This window comes from Mustela putorius, unplaced genomic scaffold (assembly GCF_011764305.1).
Source record: "Mustela putorius furo isolate JIRA1106 unplaced genomic scaffold, ASM1176430v1.1 tig00003834_pilon_pilon_pilon, whole genome shotgun sequence".
In the NCBI taxonomy this organism is placed as follows: Eukaryota; Metazoa; Chordata; class Mammalia; order Carnivora; family Mustelidae; genus Mustela; species Mustela putorius.
This window is the reverse complement of record NW_025421987.1, coordinates 30706332-30732553: the sequence shown is the minus strand read 5'-3', so window position 1 is coordinate 30732553 and position 26222 is coordinate 30706332. Positions and strand designations below refer to the sequence as shown.

At 34.8% G+C, this 26222-nt stretch overlaps 2 long non-coding RNA genes across 2 annotated transcripts in view; one reads left to right on the top strand and one right to left on the bottom strand.

The window, feature by feature from the left end:
* The first annotated feature begins 6529 nt into the window (after positions 1-6529).
* Positions 6530-24533, top strand: LOC123394345. Its single transcript, XR_006609023.1, has 3 exons — positions 6530-7052; positions 12142-12199; positions 24485-24533. It is a non-coding gene; the product is annotated as an uncharacterized LOC123394345 (long non-coding RNA).
* The window catches only part of LOC123394346, a 38346-nt gene continuing 21146 nt past the window's right edge, over positions 9023-26222 (bottom strand). Inside the window, exons 3-4 of the long non-coding RNA XR_006609024.1 lie at positions 9612-9737; positions 9023-9227 (exon numbers count right to left, since the gene is read on the bottom strand). This is a non-coding gene — a long non-coding RNA (uncharacterized LOC123394346). The remainder of the gene's footprint in view (positions 9228-9611; positions 9738-26222) is intronic.

Below are 26222 nucleotides of genomic sequence, written 5' to 3'. Positions count from 1 at the left end.
AAATAATACATAATATCTTCTATAAAAAAAACTCAAAATATCTTAAAATTTTCTTTTAAAAAATCTATATTTTTAAGAAAAAATATTTTTCATTATGTAATAAGCATCACAAATGTAATATTTCCACCTCTAAACTGACTCCAATCCTATTCCACTCCCAGTATTCCACATGTAAGAAAGTTACCATACTCCCTATACAGTATTTTCACAATTATACTAAGATACTGCCTTATTTATGATTTTTCTCTCACAGTTGTATGGTGGAGTTTTCCAGAGGCTAGTAGAAAATATAATAGTATTGCCTTTAGACTTAATGAAATAGTTGTTTGTGTATTATTATATTTTAAACATTTCTCAGTTTTGAAGAATAAATGGAAAAGAGTCAGACATTTCCTCAAAGTTAAAAATAGTTATAATATGATCCAGAAATTGCATTTCTTATTTCATATCCAAGATAAATGAAAACATGTAAATACAAAAACAAGAATATGAATGTTCATAGCAACATTATTCATGATAGTCAAAGGTGGAAAAAAAACCAAATGTCTATAATAAATAGACATACAAAATGAGGTATATCCATATAATGAATACTATTTAACAATAAAAATGAAGTATTGATACTGATACATGGTATAAATGGATGAACCTTAAACATCCTAAGGAGCCAATTATAAACGTCATATATTATATAACTCATTTTATATAATATATCCAGATATGTAGAATAACCAAAATTGTACAGACAAAAATTAGATTAGTGGTTGCCTAAAGTTGGGTGGGAGGGATAAGGAGTGACTGATAATAGATGCAAATTTATTTTGGGAGTGATTTTAAACATTTTTATATTGGGTAGTGATTTTACAACTCCGAATATCCAAAAACCACTTGACTGTGTACTTTAAATGGATGAATTTTATGGTATGTGTATTAAATCTCAATAAAGACTACTTAGGTTCAATTTTTTTTTTTTTTAGTTGGGATTTCTAATATGGTAGAAAGACAAAGCCCATATAAACAATGGTCTGAGGTTCTAAATAATTGTCAGAATTTAATAAAAAAAAAAATTGAACACCCTTGTCATACTCTACATAAGTATCCCTTAATCAGTCTCAATGGTTTTATTCTAACTCCCTAATTGTCTACCTCCACATATTATTAATCAGAATATTTTTTAAAATATATTATTCAGATTATATCACTTTCCTATTTAAGAATCTCTCTATGAGTTAGGCCAAATCTTACAGCTCTCAGCATGACCTATAATACTCTACATGCCCCATTTCCTATTACCTTCTCAATCTTATCTTTACCAATAGCTATGTCCTAGCCATACTGACATTATTACTGTGTCACAAATATATCAAATACGATCTCACCCCAAGACCTTAGAATTTTTTGTTTTCTATGCCTGGATTCTCTTGAGATGTTTGCCTGAGTTATCTCTTTATTGAGGCCGCTGCTCAAATGCTACTTCCTCAAATAGTCCTTTCCTTCTCTCCTTATTGAGAATAGCACCTTCTATTCCTATGTTATCCCTGTTTCTCCTGATCTCTTCTCACTGTCCTTTCTAATTACTCATGGACACAGCAGGTCAAAATTATGGACAAAATTAACTCACTCCCCAGCCCACCCTCGGTGTCACCCAACCAGTGATTGATGGTCAGCTTCTTTGAGACTGTGAAGGGTTGTTCTTGAGACATAGTGTTCTTCACTGACACTGGGCCATAATGTTCTTCCCAGAGGGATTAAGCTTTAGTTTCTGGAAGGGTAACTTTCTTCACAACACATGCTTTATTGGCTGATTACTCATTCAGTCTCATTTTTTCACTTACTTAAGAGTCTTCTCTGGTATTGCCTCCTAAATGTACTATATATATTGAAATCTTCTTTCATGGTTATCAGACTTGATATTATGTTTACTATATTTCCTTGTATTTACTGCTGTATTTTTTCCTACACATAGTGAAATATAACTGCTAAAAAGATAAGGGTCTTGCTTTGCTCACTGTGCTCATAGTGCTTAGAACAATGGTTTGTGTAAAGCTGGCTCTTGACAAATATTTATTGATTGTAAAAATGAGTGATTATCAGATATATGTCTTATGATAGTCCTGTGAGGCAGAAGATATTATTTTTACTTCAGTATCACAGACAATGAAACCAAGGTTTCAAAAGTTTGACTAAATTGTCCAGGTCACAAAATACACAGAGATGCAAGTGTCTGACCTAACTGTCTAATATCAAAGCTCATACCTGTAACAAAATTCCTAACAGTGAAAACTTAGCTGAGATCTAAGGTAAATGGTCTAGCCACAACTAGCAACAATTGATCTTACAGTGAACATTGTAACATTCTTAGATCTTCCTTATTAAGCTAGAGGTTAAGCAAGATAGAGCTTCAAAGTTTAGGCAAATATAGAAACAAGTTAGTATAGATTCTGCTGAAGTTCTGAGCCCTTCCTTTCTAAATTTTGTTTCTTTTTTTGGCTTAACTGACTCTCGTTCTCATGGGTGATGACTGTGGTCACTTGTGCCGGTAGTAAACTTTAGTCAACCTTTGATTTCCTGCTTTCCTTTGTTAAGGGTCTAATTCACTCATCTTGTTTCAAGCTTGCTCTGAGCATCAGGTTTTAAATTTCAGAATAAATCTATGACCTTCTAGATCTCATTTTTTTCCCAAAGTCCAGGAAAGAAACCTAGAAGCTTACTCAGAAGGGTAGCCAGCACTATTTTCAGAAGGTGGCTAATGAATGGAATTCATCAAATGTAATGATTTTGATCTGTTTGCCATCCGGTTATCAAACCACACCTATAACATTCTAAATCCCCAAAATAGAAAGAATAAAGGAGAAAAAGTATGGGTGCTTAATGTTTTCTGATTATTGTTTCTTCTTTATTTTTTCAATTCTTATTAGACAATAAACTCATTGGACAGATGGAACAAAATTGAGGCACTAGATGCCTTTCAAAATAAATTATTTGATTAATTGTAATTATGTCTACAGGTAAAGAAATAGACAAATGACTTCAGCTTCCTCACTAATCAGGGAACTGTGACTCTTCAAATAAATTATTTTAGAAAAAGACAAAGATACAGTTCTCTTGTCATAGGGTTTCAAGGAATGAATGTGGTGGGACTTATCATGAAAGTTTAAAACAGAGTGGAGATCTGCTACTTAAAAAAGGTGGCAGGAAGAACAAGCTGTGGAGAGACAGGGAAGAACTGGATGAAGAGACAGCAAAGCCAGTTACATGATACAGAGTTTTTGCCAGAGAATTCCTGTTTCAATGTTTATAGATCCCAGAACCTTGCCAAATTATTCAAGGAAAGTCTTACTGAAATCACATTTTTACAGGAAATAAAAAGCAAGGAAATTTGATATAAAACCTGATTTGACTTCTGCTCTACTCTGATCTGAAGGTTGAGAAAACATCTGCATTTTCAGTGATACAATTACAATTCAGAGTTCAGAGACATCATTGCATTGACTTGAAGTCCTTCAAGATGCAATCCTCATCTTCATTTATTCTTGAGTCTTGTTTTAGTCAAACTTTCACTGTTGTAGCCATGATGAGTATATGGCAATGAAAGAACGGAAGAGCAGGTCTGCTGGCTTCTAGCATAGTCACATGGATACATGAGAACTAGGAACAGCCACTGCTGGGTTAGAGGAAATGTTTCCCAGACTCCCCTTGTGTGAGCTGACAACAGGTTTCATCAAATAATGCAAGTGTGGGACAAAGCAGGTATCTGTTCCCTCCCTTTTTCCTTCGCTCTAAAGAGCTTCCCACCTTGAAGGGATTTGGCTCCTGCTTAGAAAGCTGGAAACTCACAGAGTAAACTGTTGGGATTAAAAGGTTATCCCAATTCATTCCTTTTTCTTTCTTTCGCTCCCTTGGAGAAAAATGCATAGCATTTTGCCATTTTTGTTACTTGGTCTCCTCACTAGTATCATGCAGCATATCTAGGCCAAAATCCCCAGTGGTGAACTCAGCAAGAATTTTTAGTGTGAAGGAAACCCTCGCTTAGGAGGAGACATAAAAGCAGAGTGTATGTATTTCAGAGCCCCAACCGGTCATAAATGCATTTTTTATATAATTTGCATTTTATTGATCATTTATTATTTGAAGCAGAGTACAACAACGTACACAGGTGATATATTATCATAACTGTATTCTCTTCTTGCTGATAGAGAACTATGTTTGGAAAAGTTAACTCATTAGACTTGAAATGTTTTTAAAATAAGTGCAATGAAAGCACAGAAAAGTGTAGAAGTTGCTGATTATAATTTTATTAATATACTATTGATGACATGTTGCTGTGGATGCATTTATTAACTTCTTCATCATTTATTAATGATTATTAATTATTCATCATTTATTAACCCCTCTGGCCTTCCTTTTTCTCTCCAGAACAGTCTACCTTACCATACCTCCATGCTTCCCCAGATTGATCACTAAACTTCTATTATAAACTTGTACTTGGTTTAACTTTGCTATTAACATTTAGTAAGTACAGAATCATTCTTTAAATGGGTATATTTTAAATTCTAGAATGCATTTCTTAGTGGCTGTGATATGATCATTTCTTTTCTAAACCAATCAGAAATAATGAGTTTTTTCTTTGATATTTTCTTTTTGATTTGTGTCACTTTAATTCTATAAAACTATTTCTGTTTAGAAAAGACTTCATATTGCTTACAACGACCTCATAACTTGAAATGCCCAAACAATGCATGGAAAAACTTCATGAGCTTAGAATTTAATGACAGCTTTGTTTCTAATGTGAGAGACACATGTATCTAAATCTCCAACATAAGGGTCATCTGCATATCACCATTTCAGAGCAAGGCTAGGTGACACAGATTAATTTAATTAGCAACAACTGTAATTACAGCTTTCCATTCATTTAATAAGATACGTAAATTTAAGGTCTGACACTATCTAAAAAGTTCTTGGGACTTTTCCTTCTCTAGATGAAAGGTGTTATCTAAATCCTTTAGAGTGCTTGGTTATAATTACTGTGTTTGTTTGCTGGGAGATAATTGCATGGCTTATTGCCTCATACACTCAAAACAAGAAAATGGTAGGCCTAAATCTTGCTAAATCACTCACATCAGATTAGAGTATGACCAAAGGTAGGGACCTAAAGGCAAAAGCCAGAAAACTTGACACAGTGCCACCATCCTGGCATCATACTTTACCAAGGACAAGAGCCAAAAATGTCTTTCAGGGCCCATGACAGATGAATTCGCCTGAAGCTGCTATCCAGTTGAATTCAGAACACTTGTCAGAAGCTAGAGAATTTTTATAAGATGGGATCACTAGAAAGGAAAAAATGTACCAAGGAACTCTGCCCAAGAGTCATGAGAATAAATCCCACTCCTACTGATCTGTTTGGGATTTGAAAATGAACTACATAATATGTTGGACATCTGTTCTCTATGAAGATGTGGATGGTTTCTTTGAAACTATGTATTAAAGGCAGAATTAAGGATTTTGACTCATAGGAATGCATTTTTATTGTCCTCTTTTTTTTTTTTTTTTTTTTTTTTTTTAAATACCTTATAGCATCTCCCCTTCAGTGTCTGTTTGTGGCTTCTTTGGAATGTGGAATGCCACGGGAAAGCTTACTGACAAAAGAAAGGCTTCAGTGACATGATAAGCTACTCCGCAAGAGAAGGAAAAGTTTAAATGTGGTAGAGAGTGTGGTCTTTTTTTTTTTTTTTTTAATTTTTTTTGACAGAGAGAGAGAGCACAAACAGGGGGAGAGGCAGAGGGAGAAGCAGGCCCCCTGCAGAGCAGGGAGCCCCGATGTGGGACTCGATCCCAGGACACCAGGATCATGACCGGAGCTGAAGGCAGGGGCTTAACCAACTGAGCCATCCAGGTGCCCCGAGAGTGTGGTCTTTAAGTAAGGCAGTAATCTGTTCTCCTTATTCCACTTTCTTCACCTATGGTTTTGGGGTGCCCTGTTGAGGGAAATGATTTTCCTTACAGTTACGTATAGAAAAAGAAGTTCTTTGTTTGTTGTTCTGCTCTGTTTGAACTACAGCAATATAAAAAGCATGTCCCTGCCAAATCTCTATGAGAGTGTTGGGTGTACATTGGAAACAGGTTGAAAGTGGGTGGGTGGAGGGAGGGGTTGGAAGCTGATAGGTAAGCTTGTGTGTGTTCCAGACCCAGCAGCAGGTTTTGCGAGTTCCAACACTGGCAACGAGTTTGTTCTCTGAAAGAAGTCTGGGCCTCTGTGTGGATAAAACAAACATTTTAAATTGAAACTCATAAAAGAATAAAAGAGTCAAAACATTCTTACTTATTCTCTCTCTGAGGGGTAGATGGAAGGCTTTGGTGTCTGACAGGTGCAGCTTATGAGTAACCTGGACAGCAGCCAGAAGTTCTTGTAAGAACAGACCAAGAAGACCACACCTGTTGATTGAAAACATTACCATGTAACACAACAGATGAAATTGTGTAAAATGCCACCCCTATTTTCCTACTTTCCACAATGGCTGATTTTCATTAAATGAAGGTTGATACTAACTATGCTGTTCCAAATCCTGGAGGCTTCCATTGGATACAGAATGTACCAAATTTCATTTGATGAAGATCATAACCTTGCCTGGAATGGAAACATTAATTTTTCATTTTCATCCTAATGTTGCTGAAGAATGTCATTGAATGTCCTTCAGTGTCCTTTGCAGGACACTTAGTTAATCCATTTGCTTCCTAGACATAAATTAGTTTGCTGAGTGTGCCTTTCCATAGCTAAAAGCATTATGAGAATCTGCTAAAGGTCAAATTTATGTTCTATGCTTAGACGGTGAATAAAACAAGGTTTCAAGGGAGTCTCTTGAGAAAAGAAAAAGTCTCACCATCCAGTGTACAGTAGAAGAAGGAAAGCGGCTATCAAGAATAACTGTCTGGATAAAAACAAAAGAACAAAAAACATACAAAAAGAAGCTATCTGGTAGGTGGGAACAGGAAGACAAAGCGGAAAATCTGTGCCAGGAGGTTTCAGAACCATACGCTAACAAGAATATTTTGGGGTAACTTTTGTTTAAATTCTATTTAAACTATTGACCTATATGTGAATACCTCTCCTATTTCTGTCCAATTCTTTGTGTTCATTCTGTTCTTTTTTTCTTACATATAAGGGTTAATTAAATATTAGTTAAATTGCTATATATATTAAACTGGTATGTATAAGTGTTACCTATGTACAAAGATAGAAAAGAACACAATGAAATCATCTCTCACATCTTTGGAAATATTATATGTGCACTTTGTCCCTTCCTCGTAGAGCCTGCCAAAGATTTAGGTTTTAGAGCTTACATGATTTTTTTTTTCTGGATGAAAACTCATACTACTGGGTTTGTGCCTATAGTTGAGCTTTCTCCCATATGCTGTTACCATCCTGTCATTCATGTTCATGCCCATTGCTGAATTTCTTCATGTTAGTGCTGGAGCACCAGCTTCTGGTCTAATCAATCTAGGGGAAACCCTGGCTTCCCACTATGCAAATAAAATGCTTTAGACTGAAAAATGTATAAGGTTGGGAAAATAGTTTTTTTTTTTTTTCACTAAACGTGCTTTGCCTATCTTATGTATACAGAAATGTACATGTATGAAAAAAAATGTCTTTTGTAATGTAATATCGGTTGTTTCCTTTCTCCTTTTCTACATCTAACCCCATTCTGCGCACTTGAGAAATAAGGGCTCAGAATAAAAGGATTTGATTTAATGTGCCTGGTGGGAGGGCATACATTAACTTTATTTCCCCCTCGCCAGTGGGAAAAGCAGGATAAGCCATTATTACGTACAAAGCAGTTGCTAATAAAGCAGCTACAGGCATTAACACCAAGATTATCTGTCTTCTGTAGTTAAATCCCTTTTCTTTCTTTTTTCTTCTTTTTCTCCAGCCCTATAACAGATGAGTCTTTAGATCCCATGAGCTTAGTTTACACATCATCCTACATACTATCCTTGAGATGAACAGAGGCAGTAATTAGAAACCTTTAGCTCATGAGGATTTTATTATTTCCTCCATAAGGAATATTTGGGAACTGTTGTTTTTATCCAAGAGTTGTTTATAGAATTTGACGCATGACACTCATCAGAAATTAATACCTCATTTGCTCCACAATGCACATAGGTTCCAGGATCTTCTTTGTCTTTAAACATCTTTCCTCCAGCCACCAACACTATCATGTACACATTGCTCTGTCCCATCTGGAACACACCACTTATGTCATTGGCATTTGTGGTGATTGGTCATAGAAACACTTAGGACTTTGGCTTAATGTGAATGATATGTGTTGACCAGAGACAGGGATAAATGCTGGGTTGACATTTGCTTCTGTCTGATGAGCTTGTATGATTCCACACACATTCATATGTTCCTGGGTCTAAAATGACATCATTTTCCAAGCTGATACACAGTAGATTCTCAGGAAAAAAGGAAATAAGAAGAAAGAAAAAAAAAAAAAGGAAAACTCAGGACTTACCACAGATAAGAAATTCTCTTCTTCCTCTGTTTAACAGAGTAGCCAGAGATGGGCTGATTTAAGAGAACCCTCAAAAAGAAAAATATTTTAGTGCTAATGGTTAAAGTTATAGATTTTCAATCAGCATAAGACAGAAGAAACAGAACGATTTAAACTTTCCTAATATAGAAACATTGGCATTTCTACGGGTTAAGGCCAACTGGATGTTACACTTGATCAGTATTCTCTCAGCATTTTCTCTGTGATTTGTGGAGATCAAGTGACCTACCTCCACCTACTGGATGAATAAGAATTACATCACTCTGGTTTAGAAAGGCAAACTGGCATCATGAAATGGACAGGACCCTAAAACCCTGGAAAGTTTGAAGTTTTTAGCTTTACCACTTTCTGACAAAAGTAGTCACTTCTTAAAGAGTGACTGAAGATTTCTAGGCTAGAGCTTCCTTATGAGTAAAAGAAGAAAAAATCAAAGTGGCTGGAGCTGATGATCTCCAGTGATTCTGCGTGCTTCTGATTTATTTTGAATTAAGAAATCTGGACGATAGGCTCTTTATTCACGTTGGGTGTAGTGGTATGCTGGGTACTGTTTTTGATTTGGCTAATTGCTAATGAGTATACTCACAAACTCCCACCATTTCTGCTATCATTCACCCTGGTTCTGCCACTTGCCAGGTGTGTATTCCTCCAGGCAAGAACTGGATCTCTCCAATCCTTTTCCTAGACAAGAAGAGATGACAACACTTCCCCTCAGAGTAGTGATGGAGCTCAAATGGCATTTGAGCAATACCAACGCCTCTCTTTTTGGCAGTCATGGGTATTTGGGGTTTTAGGATGATGTAGGAATGACAGAATTGTATGAGAATTTGTTTAGAGCCAGTAATATGGAGCAATCCTGTGAACAGTCCAAACTCAGGTAAAAGAAAATATTTTAAATGAGTATAATGAAGTCATGAGAAAAGAAAAACGTGTTTATTTCAACATATAATTATTTCCCTGGGACAGCACTGTTTCATATTGTGAAAACTCAAATTACAAAAACTCACACTGACACAAACACAGTTTTAACTAGTTCCCAGTTCAGACCTTGAGGCTTGGACTTACATTTTGTCTGTGATCGTTCAGCTTCTCGGTGTACCCAGGGCCCCCAACTGAACACTGAAAACTTAGATGGAGCTGTGTATAATCTGATACCTTGGTATTTAGAGTGTTATTTGTGTTCTTTTTCCTCTGCAAGATAAGAAGAAGACCAAAACCACATAAATCCTTCATGTCAAGTAAAGAAAATGTCAAAAATAATGATCACACATATGAAAGGATACTTTTTATATGGCTCTATCCTGTTTAAAGAGGCCAAAGTGGGAAAAAAAAATAACTCATACTGGATTTTGTCTTAGGTCCTTAGCTCTTATGAATGTAGTCTACAAAGTCTCCTTTAATTCTGTTCAGTAAGTGTTAGGACTTCCTGGGTGCCTGGGTGGCTCAGTCAGTTCAACATTTGTCTTTGGCTTGGGTCCTGATCTCAGAGTCCTGAGATGGAGTCACATAACGGGTTCCCTGCTCAGCAGGGAGCCTGCTTCTCCCTCTCCCTCTGCCAATCTCCCAGCTTGTGCTCTCTCTCTCTGTCAAACAAATTTTTAAAAATTAAAAAAAAATAATATTAGGATTTCTCATGCTCTTATTATTTCTTCTTCCTCTGATCTGTCACCTTATATGTCTTAACAAATTACGTTTCTGGTCCTACTGACTTTTTCAATCATCTGCTAATGCGTTATGTAATCTTTAATATTTTCACTTTCTTATCAATCCCAATTTCCAAGGACCATATAGTCTGGGATCAATTATTTTTGTTGCTAGACATTCAATATTCATTTATATCCAGTTAAATGAAATATCATGATTTTTCTTCCACTTATATGTATAAGAATTTTATTTTTATTAGAAAAATATAAATTCTTCCACTGTATGCTACTATGCATTCACTTCAAAATAATCTGCACCCTCTTTTTATATAATTATAAAATAGTTCTCATTTTTGAAATTGAAATAAAGACTTATAAGAGACTTTCAATAAAGGAAAAATCATTTCATAATTTAACAGGGCCCTTTTTAGTCAAATCAAAATAAATCTTTCATAGGGGCTCTAGGACATTTCCTTCACTTTGCTTGTAACCTCAACTAAGTGAGGATCTTCTATTCTAAAGTTTGAGTAAAAGAAAATAAACAGTCCCAATTTCAGAGATCATTTACAAATTACAAGTTCACTGAAAGTTGCATCTTGCTAGATATATATATATATACACATATATATATACATATATATATGTACATATATACACACACACACACACAGCTCTATAACCAAATATTATAATTGGAATTATTTGATTTTAAAAATGAATTATAATTTAAAGACATTAATAATAAGTGTAGCAGTTAGAACATGAGCTAATGTAGGGTGATGGACATTGAAATCCAAAAGGTAAATATCTCAACAATTTGGGCAAGCGACCCTGATAATATATTCAACCTGTCCCAACATCTGGAATAAGTTTTCAACATTTGTGTTAGTAAAACCACTAATAGATTTTGACAGAGTTTTCCCGGCTTTATTTCTAAGCATTTATTGACACACAGTTAAAATAGCGTCCATGTGTACCCAGTTCATCCTTGCTCCATTCTATAAAACATGGTTTTATGTAAGCACTGAGGATAGGGTCTCATTATTGCTTTCAGAATGTGTCCTACTTTAACTCCAACTCCTACCCCTTATCATAAAGTTAAAAACATATGTTAGTTCTAAATTTCCATTTTAGGATTGATCTAAAATATCCCATATCCCTCCTCAAATTATTTACTTCCTTTTGTCAAAACTAGCCAAGCCATGATGGTGTTTTCCTGTTTTATAAAATATATATGACACAATTTTTTATGATTACAAAAGCATGACAACCATTTTTTTTTAAAGATTTTCTTTGTTTATTTGACAGACAGAAATCACAAGTAGGCAGAGAGGCAGGCGGGGGAGAGGGGGGAAGCAAGCTCCCCGCTGAGCAGAGAGCCTGACTCAGGCTTCGATCCCAGGACCCTGGGATCATGACCTGAGCTTAAGGCAGGGGCTTCAACCAAATGAGCCACCCAGGCGCCCCTGGCAACCATTTTAAAGAGTTCACAAAGTAGTTAAAAGTATGCTGTTAGCCTGAGTGCATTGTCTTTCAAATTTTTCCTTTGCATTTACATAAAATATAATCTCTTTAATCACAAAAATTAAGATTATTGTATAAAACTTTTGCAAAGCATGCATTTTTCTCCCAATGTGTTATCATAGACATCACTCTATTGCAAGTACTTTGCTTCATTTACATCATTTTGAATGGTTGTATGCTATTTCATTTACAAATCTACCATAATTTATTTAACTCATCTTCCTTTGGTTAACATTTAGATTGTTTCTATTATGTTGCTAACTTAACCGCCCTATAATGAATATCTCTTATATTGTCCCTGTAAACTTAATATTTTATGTGTAATTTGCTGAAAGGGGGGGGGTTCTTGAGTTGTACAGTTTAAACATTCCTAAATATTGCTTAATTGTCTTTTAGAATACTTATGCCAATTATTTTCCTGCCAACAGTGTGAATGAACACCTATTACCTCACATTCTCACCAGTATCACTAAACTTATGACTAAGGTATGTTGTAATTTTGTTTACTAATGGTTATATGTGTGCTATCTATTAGAGAGCTTATTAAAGGGTAAGTGTTCAGTTTTTAGACTGTGTACTCTACGTAGAACACTATGATAGAGTTCTAAGCAGAAATTTTCATTAATTCTATATTGTAAAAACTCATACAGGAAAACTCCATCACAAATTTTCTGACCACTCGTGTTTCAGCATTTTTGTAGAAGCTCATATTAATAGAAAGAGTAGTAATTTTATATTTGTTCTAATAACTAATGCATAGATTACAATCATTTATAGCATCAAACTTTTTTGTGGGTAGTTGAAATCTTTGCTCAAGTATAAGACTCCATAGTAACACTTGACCTGGTGATGATGAGAATATGGTTTTGTCTATCTAAATTAGGTAACCAGTGATAATTCAGAATGTAGAATGCAGTTTAAATGGGATGGTAACCGTTCAAGTGTGTGTGTGTGTGTGTGTGTGTGTGTGGTGGCGATGGGGGGAGAAAGCCGAAGAGAGTTACTCGGATATTTTTCTTTGTATTCTTTATAAATACTTTCAATCTCATCAGTTCTTTCAATTCCTTTCCAACTTGATCTTCCTCCTCTTTTCTTTATTATCTCTGTTCACACAGTGCGGTTTTGTACAAAATCCTGTTCCTCTTTTTTGCCTGTGGACTGGCCTTTCCTTTTCATGTTTTGTGCAGTTTCCCTTTGTTTATGGGACACATTATCTGTATCACATCTTTGGAGCTTATGTTGTCTGTTTCCGTTGAGGCTTCCCTTTATCTGGCCTACTTTCCCCTGCGAAAATTCTTTCCTTTCTACAGTGAGTGGCTGAATTTTTATGTAAACTTCACTGTACATACTGCCTCTCATCACTCTCTCATTTCTAGTTGTTTTGGAAATGCTCCAGTCACCCGATGAGCGCTGCATTTACCTTTTGTACCATATTTCCCCATTTTTGATGGTTTCTTCCTTTTCTAATGTCAATCCTCCCTTCCTATTTGATAGTGTTTTCTTTAGCGGATTTCTTTTGTTGTTGATGAAGTTTTCTGTGAGTTTTTCACTCTTACTACCTTTTCTGGTTCATTGTTGGTCTCTTTATTTTGCTTTCATAATGAGATCCATTGAAAGTCTTCTGTCCTCAGTCTTGCTCTATTGCTTCCTAGAATATTGTCATTATCTGTGCTATGTACATATAGCATGGTCCTCAAGGAAAGTACCATTTATGTGACAAAAAAAACTGTTTCCCTTTATCAACATATTTATTTATTAGGGCAGAATCATACAACTAATGATCTCCCATCCACACATAGATTTGGGGATTTCTTGGTATATCTATTATACTAGAGTGAATATTGAAGTAAAATACTCAAAATATATTGCAGAGAGAGAAGATCATGGTAAAGATGAATTTAAAATCAGTTAAGGGGGGCACCTGGGTGGCTCAGTGGGTTAAAGCCTCTGCCTTCAGCTCAGGTCATGATCCCAGGGTCCTGGGATCAAGCCCCACATTGGGCTCTCCACTCAGCAGGGAGCCTGCTTCCCTTTCCCTCTCTCTCTGCCTGCCTCTCTGCCTACTTGTGATCTCTGTCTGTCAAATAAATAAACAAAATCTTAAAAAAAAAAAAAGCAAAACTTATAAAAAAATAAAATCTAGTTAAATAACAAATATCACTTTGTCAGGACTCAGTGCTTTTACATGTCATTTAGCCCATTTTGTCATTCAGTATCACATCTCCATAATATCCCAAACAAATAATTATTTAGACATGGATAACCAAATACAGATTGGTTGGTCAGATTTTAATCTTTTCCTTACATTAAATGAAAATCTGTATCAATGTAGGCTTCCATTTGTCCCTAATTCTACTCACTAACATCTCATGTTAAGGAAAAAAAAAAATCTAGTTCTTTGTATTGCAGTACTTCAAACATTTGAAAAACAGACATTTTATCTCTGTTCTTCAATTTGAAAGTTCTTAATCCTGACTAGAGATTACCAGTCCCTATAATGAACTTTTTCTCAGATAGAGTTTTTAAAATATAATATCACCATCCTTGTCATATACTTCATAGCACATTTCTGGTTGCCTAGATATATATTCTTATATATTCTTCCCAAAATTGAACACATCAGTCTGGGAGGAGTTTGAGCAACTAATAGAAGGTCCACCTCCTCCTTCAATCAAGAAATTATAGTATTAAGAGATTATAGTATTACAATGTAATGCAATACATGATTACACTAATATCATAAAAATGGACACATATTGAATTTTTTTACATTTTATCTATAATGTACTATTCTATTGCACTTCAGGCTTTAGGTATGAATACATATTGCATATAACTTGCAAGATTTGGCCCACCATTGTTACTTATCAAGATGCTTTTGAAAACTGATTTTTATCATATTGCCTATCATTCTTCTCTTGATTGATGCTATTCTCCAATCATGCTATTTGATAGCGAACAGAATATATTCAAGGTCAGAATTCTGTGAAATGCCATTACAGACTGATATTCATCTCCTACCCAGCATTTTTTGACCACCACCATTCGGTTTCTAATCCACCTAATTGAAATATCACTGAACTCTACTTGAGCTTTAATCTCATAAAAACATCTTGTCAAATGCCAATATGTTTAATGCATGTCCCTTATCAGCCAGTCTAATAATTCTTTCAACCTACATTTTATAAGCCTTCTTGCTAGGGTGGATGAAATAGACCAGGGATACAGATTCTGATCATTTCAACTCAGGTTTTGATTTAGGTGAATTCTGTATTTCATAGTAGTCTATATGATCACACTCTGTGTATGTTTTCCTAATTACCAAAAGCAAAAAATGTGGTTTAGTCCCCTTGCTTAGTTGTCATATAAGTTCTATGACAAATGAAGTGTTAGTATTTTTGAAATTTTTTCTTTCACTCCTTCCTGAGCCCAAATCCACAAGCCCAATAGAAAATTGTCATCCCATAATAAATATGTATCTCTAAAATCATAGGAATGTATTTCCCAGAAAGATATAGTGGTCATAAGATCTTTTGAGATTATTCAATAGTCCAATTGTCAACCATGAAACTTAACAATATGAGCAGATTTTACAAGTAAATTTTAAACTTTACAAAAAATTTACCTTTTCCAATCTCAGGTCCATTGAAGTGTCTCATTTATTGTCTAGACTTATTAGCCATTCTATTTTGCTTGATTAATTTTTACCTATCAATGCTGATTATTAGCAGAAGGACATAAATATAACTAGGTAAAAGACCTAAGAAATAATATATTGAAGTTTGAATAGTATGTAATTACAAAATTGACATAGTAAAGCTGAAAGCAGAATTTTATAGAAGAAGAAAATTTTGTCTTTTTATTTAATATTTTCTGGGATATTAATTTTCCTCTATTAGTTAATATGTTGTTGTCTTTGTTTTTAAATCTTGATTTTAGAACACTTTTGAAAAAATTGTAAATGGCCTACAGGAGAGCAAATGTTATGTATATGTAGAGAAAATCAAACTAAAATAAGAATGTATGCTTAGCTTTAAATTATAAAATATTAAGTTACTTTTTTGTTTTGTTTTGTTTTGTTTTGTTTTTTTGGTCTAATTCATTATATGTATAAAGGACACACTAAAGAAAATGACCAAAAGGTTGGAAAGACAACTTAAATCCTGACAAAGAAAAACTCTTCTTGAAAGTTTTAAAGATGAGGCTACTCAGCAAAATTCCTATTACTAATTGCAGCTGTTTATCAACTGAACATTCAATTTAACTTGGGCCCTACTTTGAACTCATGCTTTATTTATTCAAGGATTTAGCCATGTGTCGGTATGTCTGAAAAATGCTATCAAAAGTGTTTCAGTGGTTCTATTTACATGGGAGTGCTGGGAGCTTCCTGGGAAAGAATTCATCCCAACAGGAGAGTCTGGCACATGCTTTTGGTTCACAGAGAATCATAAGGAGGATAAAGTGATATACAATATGCTCTCAGTCATTCTCATTGCTCTTTGGCATCATGCTGATGAATTAATGCCTGACTCATTAAAAGAAAAAAAAAGACTGTAACAAAATGTAGTGAAGAATATAAGAGCTTAGACATTCAGAGATAAAGCCTCAGCAGCATTCAAGTACGTGGGTTCTTCAGTGACAGGAGATGGTACGTTCAGCTATGAAAGGAGGGGATACATCAAAAGTTGTCAGATTTGGCAAGTAAAAATAAAGGATGCTCTGTTAAAGTTGAATTTCAGGTAAGGAGAAGTTTTTGTTTTTGTTTTCTTCAGTATAAGTAATTTCCACAAAATATTTAAGGCATATTTACACTACCAAAAAAAAAAAAATCATTGTTCATCTGAAATTAAAATTTAACCAGATAACCTGAATTTTATTTGGCAACTCTAGGCAATGACAATGGAAGAGGCAATAATATTGGCAATGGCAGTGGAAGGGGTCAGGGCTTTTAATTCAGATATATTTGCCCTTGATATTAGAAAGTCTTGCATAGAGTTCAGAAAGTAGATGTTCCTCTGATGATCAATAGCATCATTGGCACCATCAACTATTTCCTCATATTGGCCCTGAATTTATAGTCATTAATGCTCTTTGTCTTGCTGTGAAATTCCTTTCTCCCTTCACATGCATAGTTCCAAACAATTTTTTATATCATAAAAGTTGTTCCAGTAAAATAAAATATGTGAGGAAGAATAATAAAATATAATAAAATAAAAATAAAATGGAATAAAAATGCATTCCTGAGTCTATCACGCAACCTAGAACAAAACATCACCTCTATGGTGACCATATTCCCCCCGCATATCCCATTACCTTCTTTGTTAGAGAAAACAACTTTCTGATTTTTGTGTTTATTAATTTCTTCCTTTTTAAATTAGTTTTTACATGTTCAGGTATTTCTAATGTGTGGCTTAATTTTATTTATGCCTAATTTTATAAATATTATTATACTGTAACTAGCTTTATTTACTAAGATCTATCCGGTTGTGGCTTTTTCCTCTAATTCACATATTTTCACTGATTTATAATATTCTTTTTTTTTTTAAGATTTATTTATTTACTTGACAGACAGAGATCACAAGTAGGAAGAGGCAGGCAGAGAGAGGAAGGGAAGCAGGCTCCCTGCTGAACAGAGAGCCCGATATGGGGCTTGATCCCAGGACCCCGGGACCATGACCTGAGCCAAAGGCAGAGGCTTTAACCCACTGAGCCACCCAGGCACCCCTGATGTATAATATTCTATAGGTAAATCTGTAAGTCATTTAGCCTCACAGATTTGATGAATATTCTGTTATTTTCCCCTGTTGTTTTAGTTGTTATAAATAATGTTGTTCTGACATTAATTTGTATGTCTCCAGATATATATGCAAGATTCCCTCTTTAAACAGTATATGTGGGTGGAGCATTTCTGACTTCTAAGATATGGGCATATTTTGTTTTACTAGATAATGCCAGATTGTTTTCCAATGATTTTACCAATTAACTTCCTACCAGCTATGTCAAAAGATTCCCCCTTTTGACATCCACTCCAACACTTAGTATTCGCAGAATTAAGTTTTGCCAATCTGGGGGGTATAAACTATTTTATGTCTTAATTAAAACTTCTCTGAATCTTAATGAAATTAAACAGCTTTTCCTAGGCTAAATGGCCATTCTTATTTTTCTTCTATGAAATGCTTTTTGTTTTCTTTTGAGTTATTTACCCTTTATGTATTTATTTAAGAATTCTATTATAAATTTGAATAAATAACTATGTCATATTAGTATTTGCTGTCAAAATCTTCTCCCAACTTTATAAAAAGTCTTGGTAGTAGTAGAGCTTTTCTTCTCTTTTCTCTCTCCTTCTATCATTTTTAATGTATTTCTTTGTACTTTCCTTTATATCTTATATTGAATATTTAACCCATTCATGTTTTGGTCGTCTCTCCTTTCACAGTATTTTTTTTTTTCCTTCTCAGTATCATTTTTGATGCTTGCCTGCTTCAGTATTGGTGTATTCATGTCTTTCATTGATTTTGGCATATTTTTAAGTAGCATTAATGTTACTCTCCTCCATTTTCTGTAGTATCTCTTTATAAGATTCCTATTAGACTTATGTAATCATTTTTCTCATTCTGTTACACATACTTGCACACATATTCAGACACATGTTATTTATTAATATTTTTATCTTTCTCTGCCATGTTTGGGTAATATTTTTCTTTTCAGATTCAGCATATAATTCTCTAGTAGGAGAACAAAATTTTGTTTAAACAGAACCTGACATAGAGTTTCCAGTTTCAATAATTATGTTTCTTGACAATTCTATTTGTTATATATTTGAAGCTTGCCTGTTGTTTCCAGATCTCAGCATAGATATCAGTAATTGGCTTTAAGAAAACATCAGTTTTCTGGTATCAGCTATGTGTTATTTTTTTTTTTTCTTACAAGCCCAATAAGCTTTGAAAAGTAATTATTTTGGTAGCATGTGATATTCTTGTACTTTAAAGTACACTTATTTAAAATATTATCCTGCCATATTTCTGGAGTAGAAACTGATCATTACTTATTCTTCATGTGTTAAGTTGAATCACCCATTTTTGAGAGGTCTCTCCTGACTTCCTGATTAGAATAATTATCTTTGTGTAATGTTCCTGCCTTTTCCCAATGCTTCTCACAGCAAATTACTTACAATTCATTTTCTCTAGTAAACCTTAAAATCCTTGCAGTCATTGACCATATACATTTAGCACTATCTCATGGATTTATCATAGGCAAAAAAACTTACTTGTTAGTTTCATAAGTTCAGTTTTCATGAACTTAATTTACTGGTTTTGAGAAGAGGGAATATTATCACAATGGGGTCCACATTAAGAAAGTTGAAAATGTCTAATACCATAGGTTAGTACTATTGTTTAGCTGAAAGGGAGACATTAAGAGAGTTCCTTTAAATTTTAGGAGAATTTCGAAGGGGATTGGAGCTTCCAAGAAAAGACAAGCAGAGCTAGAGAAGTAATGACTTCATGATTCCATGTTACCTTTAGGCTTATGTGTCTTGGGAAGTGTAGGTAACTTAATCATAGTCAGTTAAACTAAGCGAACATGGAGTTTTCTTTCACTAAACTAGTAAATTCAGTTTTCTGATTACAGTGCACTAGATCTCACATTATAAAATTTTAAGAGAATTAGCTAGTGACCTTGATATTTCCATTACCTATTGAAAAAAAGCAAGTCTTCTGCAAACAGTATGACTACAATCTTACCAGACAGGTTCAGAATATACTGTTTTAATAGACAATATATGGTTCATAGAGACAGTCTTTGTGAATTATTACAGAGTAAGTTTTAGATTTTTTCCTATAGCATTAGATATGCCTTATCAAAGGTAGAAAATGGCCAAGGGTAAATCTCAGTAAGCCAAATTTTTACTTCAACTACTGTGTTATCCCATCTCTAGGATGTAGAGGACATTTCCCCCCCTTCTTTGAGTGTTGTAAATCATGAGTCTCTTTCTGTGTTTTATCACATTTTTATTTCAGCTTTTTAAAATGTGAATTTCATTTTTTATTTTCCTTGATGAATCATTTCACTTTTTAACTTTTAATTTGAGCTTCCAAGTCTTTTATGGTCCTTATGGTTACAAAAGCTCATATGAGGTTTCCTCAGGCAAAGCTAAAATATCTACTTCCGCATAGATATGAAGAGAAGAATGAGTCCATGATAATGACAACAGGAACACCACCACACTGGGGTTTAGTAATGCCTTGCAAGACCAGAGGTTGAGCAGATATAGCTCTCCTTTTCCTTGCACAGGATTATAGCAAGTGTCTCTTGAACCATGAATAGACAAGAATTACTATAGGATAAGAGAAATTATGTGGAAGCCCTGGCAACGATAACATTAAAGTAGATAGAGGCAGTTAGAGATTTTCTTCTCATATAGAAACAATCTGGAAATGCTTCTCCCTTATCCAAATAGGGCAAATAGTTAGCTTGGATGAAAGATACTGTATTGGGGCACTGATGAGTTTGGTGGTGACAGCAAACTTTTTTAGTAAGTGGTGGTCATCTTTTCCTATAGATTATATCCTATAAAGCCAAAGCACTTTATAAAGACTCACTAAGAAGATCTAAGGCAAGATTAATGAGGGAGGCTAACAGTTGCTTAATTACACTACTTCTCTTTTCAAGGTATATTAGTTAAATCTACTAAGTATAAAAAAAATTTCCACAGTATCACTTTATCTACATTCCTAACATGCTGCACTAAAAAAAAAAAAAAATTAATATTGGAGGTAAATTTTTAAAATCTCTACATTTAGAATAAGAGTGTCAGTAGGCTGGTTAATATGGTTTGTAATTTATTTTATTTTTCTCATCTCTTATAGTAGAAGTGTGGCTATAAATAATTTTTCAACATTTATACTGTTGAAAAATCTAATTACCTGAGATTTATTTGGAAAAAAAAAAACTTGACCACCTACAAATAATATTAATTTATATCTGTTTCAAAATTAAAAAACCATTATCCATTTTGAGTATCCTTATACCCGATATAAATGTGTGAGCATAGTATCCATGCATTGAAAAAATCTTTGGAATAAAGATGCCTGCTTCTGTAATTAATATTGTGGTAAGAATTTTTTAAAGTCACTATCCTGATGTAAAAATGAGATGAAAGGTAAATAAGCTAAAATTAATTAATTCATAAAATTATTAGGATTTATTTATTTGTAGCTCTGGGAATTGCACTACAAAATTAAGACCTCTATAAAAACTAAGTATTTATCTACTCAATGTAAAAATACACTTTCCACATCACTTAACATTTGGATAAACGATAATGTAAACTTTAAAGGTACCATTTCCAGGGCCAAACTAGATGCTTGGAGAGCAAAAGCATGTAAGTATTGGTGTACTCTAAACATGTCTTCTTACTTACTCTTTTAAAATCTGGTATTTTAAATAATGTTTTTCAAGCTTTATAAACCAAATCATCTTTTCCATCAGTGGTTGTCTGTATCATTCTAAAGTCAGAACCAGACAAACTCAAATTATATTTCTTACAAATGTCTAAAGATTTAATTGGGGGCACATTTCTTGTTTGTGGACATAATAAGAAGCAGTGTAAAAAAATCTGGCAATTCACTACTTTTGTTTCAAAAATGCCGGATTAAAATAGATGGTAATTCCCCTGTTTAAAGTATATTTTAAAAAAAAAAATCTTATGTGTCAGTGTCGTCTGTATTTCCAATTGAAAAAATCATACTTCACTGTAATTGTTAATGGTACAGGAGACATTTATTTAACACACTACCAACATTAATGAAATATATGTATAAACTAAACAGATTTCACCCATTTTCATGTAGTTAATTTTAAGTCAGTCCTGATTTTGGTGAAAATAAAAACAAAAAACAAAAAGACCTAAGGGCTAGAAGAGTCATCATTAGCCTAAAATTGGAAAACAATTAAAGGTTTAATCAGCACCACATCTTATGAATTGTTAACTATATAAATGTCTGCATATCCAATGACTGATTGGTCTTCATAGAAAATTCAGATTCGACATCAAGCATGCCAAAATTTATGGCACTGGGATAATACTATGTTGCATGTGTCTAGTTCTTTTTGCTAGGTAATGCATTTCATATAACCATCACTCTGTGCCTTTTGTCAAACATGTGATTAAAGTAGGAACTTTGAAAAGAACAGATGAGGAGAACAGGGAGGGCTCAGAAAAACCGAGTTGTTTTCCTAAGTCATTAATAATTAAGAATCCAAATACTCTGAATCCAGGACCTTCTCTTGACCAAAATATTGACTGCCAAATAAACTGATTAATTATATTACCTCAAAATTCTGATTTGCTTTGGCTCTGCAAACTAAAGATATCTAATAAGAAAAATAAACAAAAAAAAGGGCTACACATTTTTAAATAATGTTGAAAAATAAAACCTTAGTATAAAATCCCAATTTCACATAAAATCAAATCTAAAATTCTTTGTTATCTTATCATAGATCTTCATAGCCCACCCCTTCATATCCCCAACATATACATCTCTCCCCATTTGTTTATTCTACTTTAATTAAAGAAGAAACTAAATGTGTCAAACTCAAAATGACTTCTGGATAATTTTGTGGTCTCTCTGTGTGTGTGTGTGTGTGTGTGTGTGTGTGTGTGTGTGGTTAGCTATCACGCTACATATTCAGATGTTTAGTATAGGAGCTTTCTTCTGATTCTTTTCATATTGTAGTTTTTTGTTTTGTTTTTATTGGAAGCCTATACCTCCTTCTTTACCCATCTTGCCTAACCTCCCCCAAGACTTTCCCCTCTGCCAACCACCAGTGTGTTCTTTGTATTTGAGTCTCTTTTTGTTTTTTGTTTATTCACTGATTTTGTTTTTTGATTCTACATAGAAGTGAAATCAAATGGTATCTTTCTCTATCTGACTTTTTTTTCCACTTAGCATTAAAACATTCAAGGCCAATCCTTTTGATTTAAATGGCAAGATTTCATTCTTTTTTAATGTCTTCCATATATTGGCTCTTGTAAATAATGCTGTAATAAACATAAGGGTGCATATATCTTTTTGAATTGGTGTTTTCATTTTCCTTGGATAAATATCCAGTAGTGGAAGTACTAGATCTTAGCATATTTCTATTTTTAATTTTCTGAGGAAACTCCATAGAGTTTTCCACAGTGGCTGCACCAATTCACATTCCTACCAATAGCACACAAGTGTTCTTTTTTTCTCCACATCCTCACCAACACTTTGTTATCTTTTGTCTTTTTTATATTGGTCATTTTGGCCAATGTAGAGTGGTATATCATTGTTGTTTTGATTTGTTTCCCTGATGATCAGAGATGTTGACCATCTTTTTAGGTGTCTACTGTCTATGTGTGTCTTCTTCAGAAAAATGTCTATTCAATTCTTCTGCCTATTTTTAAATTAACATATAATGTATTATTTGTTTCAGGGGCACAGGTCTGTTATTCATCAGTCTTACACAATTCACCATAGCACCTACCCTCCCCAGTATCCATTACCCAGCCACTGCATCCCTCTCACCCTACTCCCCTCCAACAACCCTCAGTTTGTTTCCTGAGATTAGGAGTCTCTTATGGTTCGTCTCCCTCTCTGGTTTCATCTTGTATCATTTTTCCCTCCCTTCCCTTATGATCCTCTGTCTCCTCTCTCAAATTCCTCATATCAGTGAGATCACATGATAATTGTCTTTCTGATTGACTTATTTCACTTCGCATAATACCCTATAGTTCCATCCACGTCATTGTAAATGGCAAGATTTCGGGGTTTTTTTGATGGCTGCATAATATCCCATTGCATATATATACCACATCTTCTTTATCCATTCATCTGTTGATGGACATCTAGACTCTTTCCATAGTTTGGTTACTGTGGATATTGCTGCTATAAACATTTGGGTGCACGTGTCCCTTAAGATCACTACATTTGTATATTTAGGCTAAATACCTAGTAATGTGTTTTCTGGGTCATAGGGAGCTCTTTTTTCAACTTTTTGAGGAACCTCCATACTGTTTTCCAAAGTGGCTACACAAGTTTGCATTCCCACCAACAATGTAGGAGGGTTTCCCTTTCTCCACATCCTTGCCAACACTGTCATTTCCTCAACTTGTTCATTTTAGTTGTTCTGACTGGTGTGACATGACTGTGGTTTTGACTTGTATTTCCTTGATGCCAAGGGATGTTGAGCACGTTTTCATGTGTCTTTTGGCCATCTGGATGTCTTCTTTGCACAAAAGTCTGTTCATATCTTCTGACCATTTCTTGATTGGATTATTTGTTCTTTAGATATTGAGTTTGATAATTTCTTTATAGATTTTGGGTACTAGCCCTTGATCTGATATGTCATTTGCAAATATTTTTTCCCATTCTATCGGTTGTCTTGGTTTTATTGACTGTTTCCTTTGCTGTCCTCTGCCTACTTTTTAATAAGACTATTAGCTTTTTCTTTTTTTTCCTTTTTTTTTTTTTGGTGTGATCTTTTTTCTCTTATCTATAAGAATAAGAAATGTTGTGCTCTACTCTCAGCTTTGCTTCTAAAGACCTGATAACAATAGAGTACATTGTTTCTAGTGTTTCTTTATGTCTTCTCTGAATTTAAGCAACTGGTTTATTGCAAAAACACATCGAGTTTAATCACAAAGCCCTTAACATCCTATGAAATTTAACAAAAAATCTTTTGGAACATAAAGAGAGATTCATTCTTCTTCTTCTTCTTCTTCTTTTTTTTTTTTTCCTTTTTAAGATTTTACTTATTGGGGGAGGAGTCAAGATGGCGGAGAAGTAGCAGGCTGAGACTACTTCAGCTAGCCGGAGATCAGCTAGATAGCTTATCTAAAGATTGCAAACACCTGAAAATCCATCGGCAGATCGAAGAGAAGAAGAACAGCAATTCTGGAAACAGAAAAACAACCACTTTCTGAAAGGTAGGACGGGCGGAGAAGTGAATCCAAAGCGACGGGAAGATAGACCCTGGGGGGAGGGGCCGGCTCCCGGCAAGCGGCGGAGCAACCGTGCACAAAATCAGGACTTTTAAAAGTCTGTGCCGCTGAGGGACATCACTCTGAGGGACATCACTCCAGAGGCTACCCAGGGCAAAGCCCACACGGGGTCAGCATGGCCTCAGGTCCTGCAGGGTCACAGAAGGATCGGGGGTGTCTGAGTGTTGCAGAGCTTGCGGGTATTGGAACGGGAAAGCCGGCTACAGAGACAGAGCCGACAGTAAGCTCACAGCTCGGGGTGACCTCGAACCGGTCGCAGGCTCAGTGAGCTCAGAGTGTGGCCGGAGGTCAGGCAGACGGGAGTAACTGGGCGCTGTTCTCTGAGGGCGCACTGAGGAGTGCGGCCCTGGGCTCTCGGCTCCTCCGGGCCGGAGACCAGGAGGCCGCCATTTGTATTCCCATCCTCCGGGAACGCTATGGAAAGTGCTCAGGGAACAAAAGCTCCTGAAAGCAAACCCAAGCGGATTACTCACCCCGGCCCCGGGTAAAGGCGGTATAATTCCGCCTGGGGCAAAGACACTTGAGAATCACTACAACAGGCCCCTCCCCCAGAAGATCAACAAGAAATCCAGCCGAGACCAAGTTCACCTACCAAGGAGTGCGGTTTCAACACCAAGGAGAGCAGCAGAATTCCAGAGAAGGAGAAAGCCAAGCACGGAACTCATGGCATTTTCCCTGTGATTTTTTTTAGTCTTGCAGTTAATTTAATTTTTTTCTTTTTCATTTTCTGTTTTTTTTTTTCTCACCTTTGGGTAAAATTTTTTTTAACTGTTACCTTTTTCTTTTTTAACGATTTTTTACTAGTTTATCTAATATATATATTTTTTCTTTTTTATATTTTTCTTAGGTGTTTTCTTTTTTTAATTCTTTTCTTTTCTTTTCTTTTTTCTTTTTCTTTCCTTTCTTCCTTTTTGAACCTCTTTTTATCCCCTTTCTCCCCCCTCACGATTTGGGATCTCTTCTAATTTGGTTAAAGCATATTTTCCTGGGGTTATTGCCACCCTTTTAGTATTTTACTTGCCCCTTCATATACTCTTATCTGGACAAAATGACATGACAGAAAAATTCAACACAAAAAAAAGAACAAGAGGCAGTACCGAAGGCTAGGGACCTAATCAATAGAGACATTGGTAATATGTCAGATCTAGAGTTCAGAATGACAATTCTCAAGGTTCTAGCTGGGCTTGAAAAAGGCATGGAAGATATTAGAGAAACCCTCTCGAGAGATATAAAAGCCCTTTCTGGAGAAATAAAAGAACTAAAATCTAACCAAGTTGAAATCAAAAAAAGGTATTAATGACGTGCAATCAAAAATGGAGGCTCTCTCTGCTAGGATAAATGAGGCAGAAGAAAGAATTAGCGATATAGAAGACAAAATGACAGAAAATAAAGAAGCTGAGCAAAAGAGGGACAAACAGCTAGTGGACCACAAGGGGAGAATTCGAGAGATAAGTGACACCATAAGACGAAACAACATTAGAA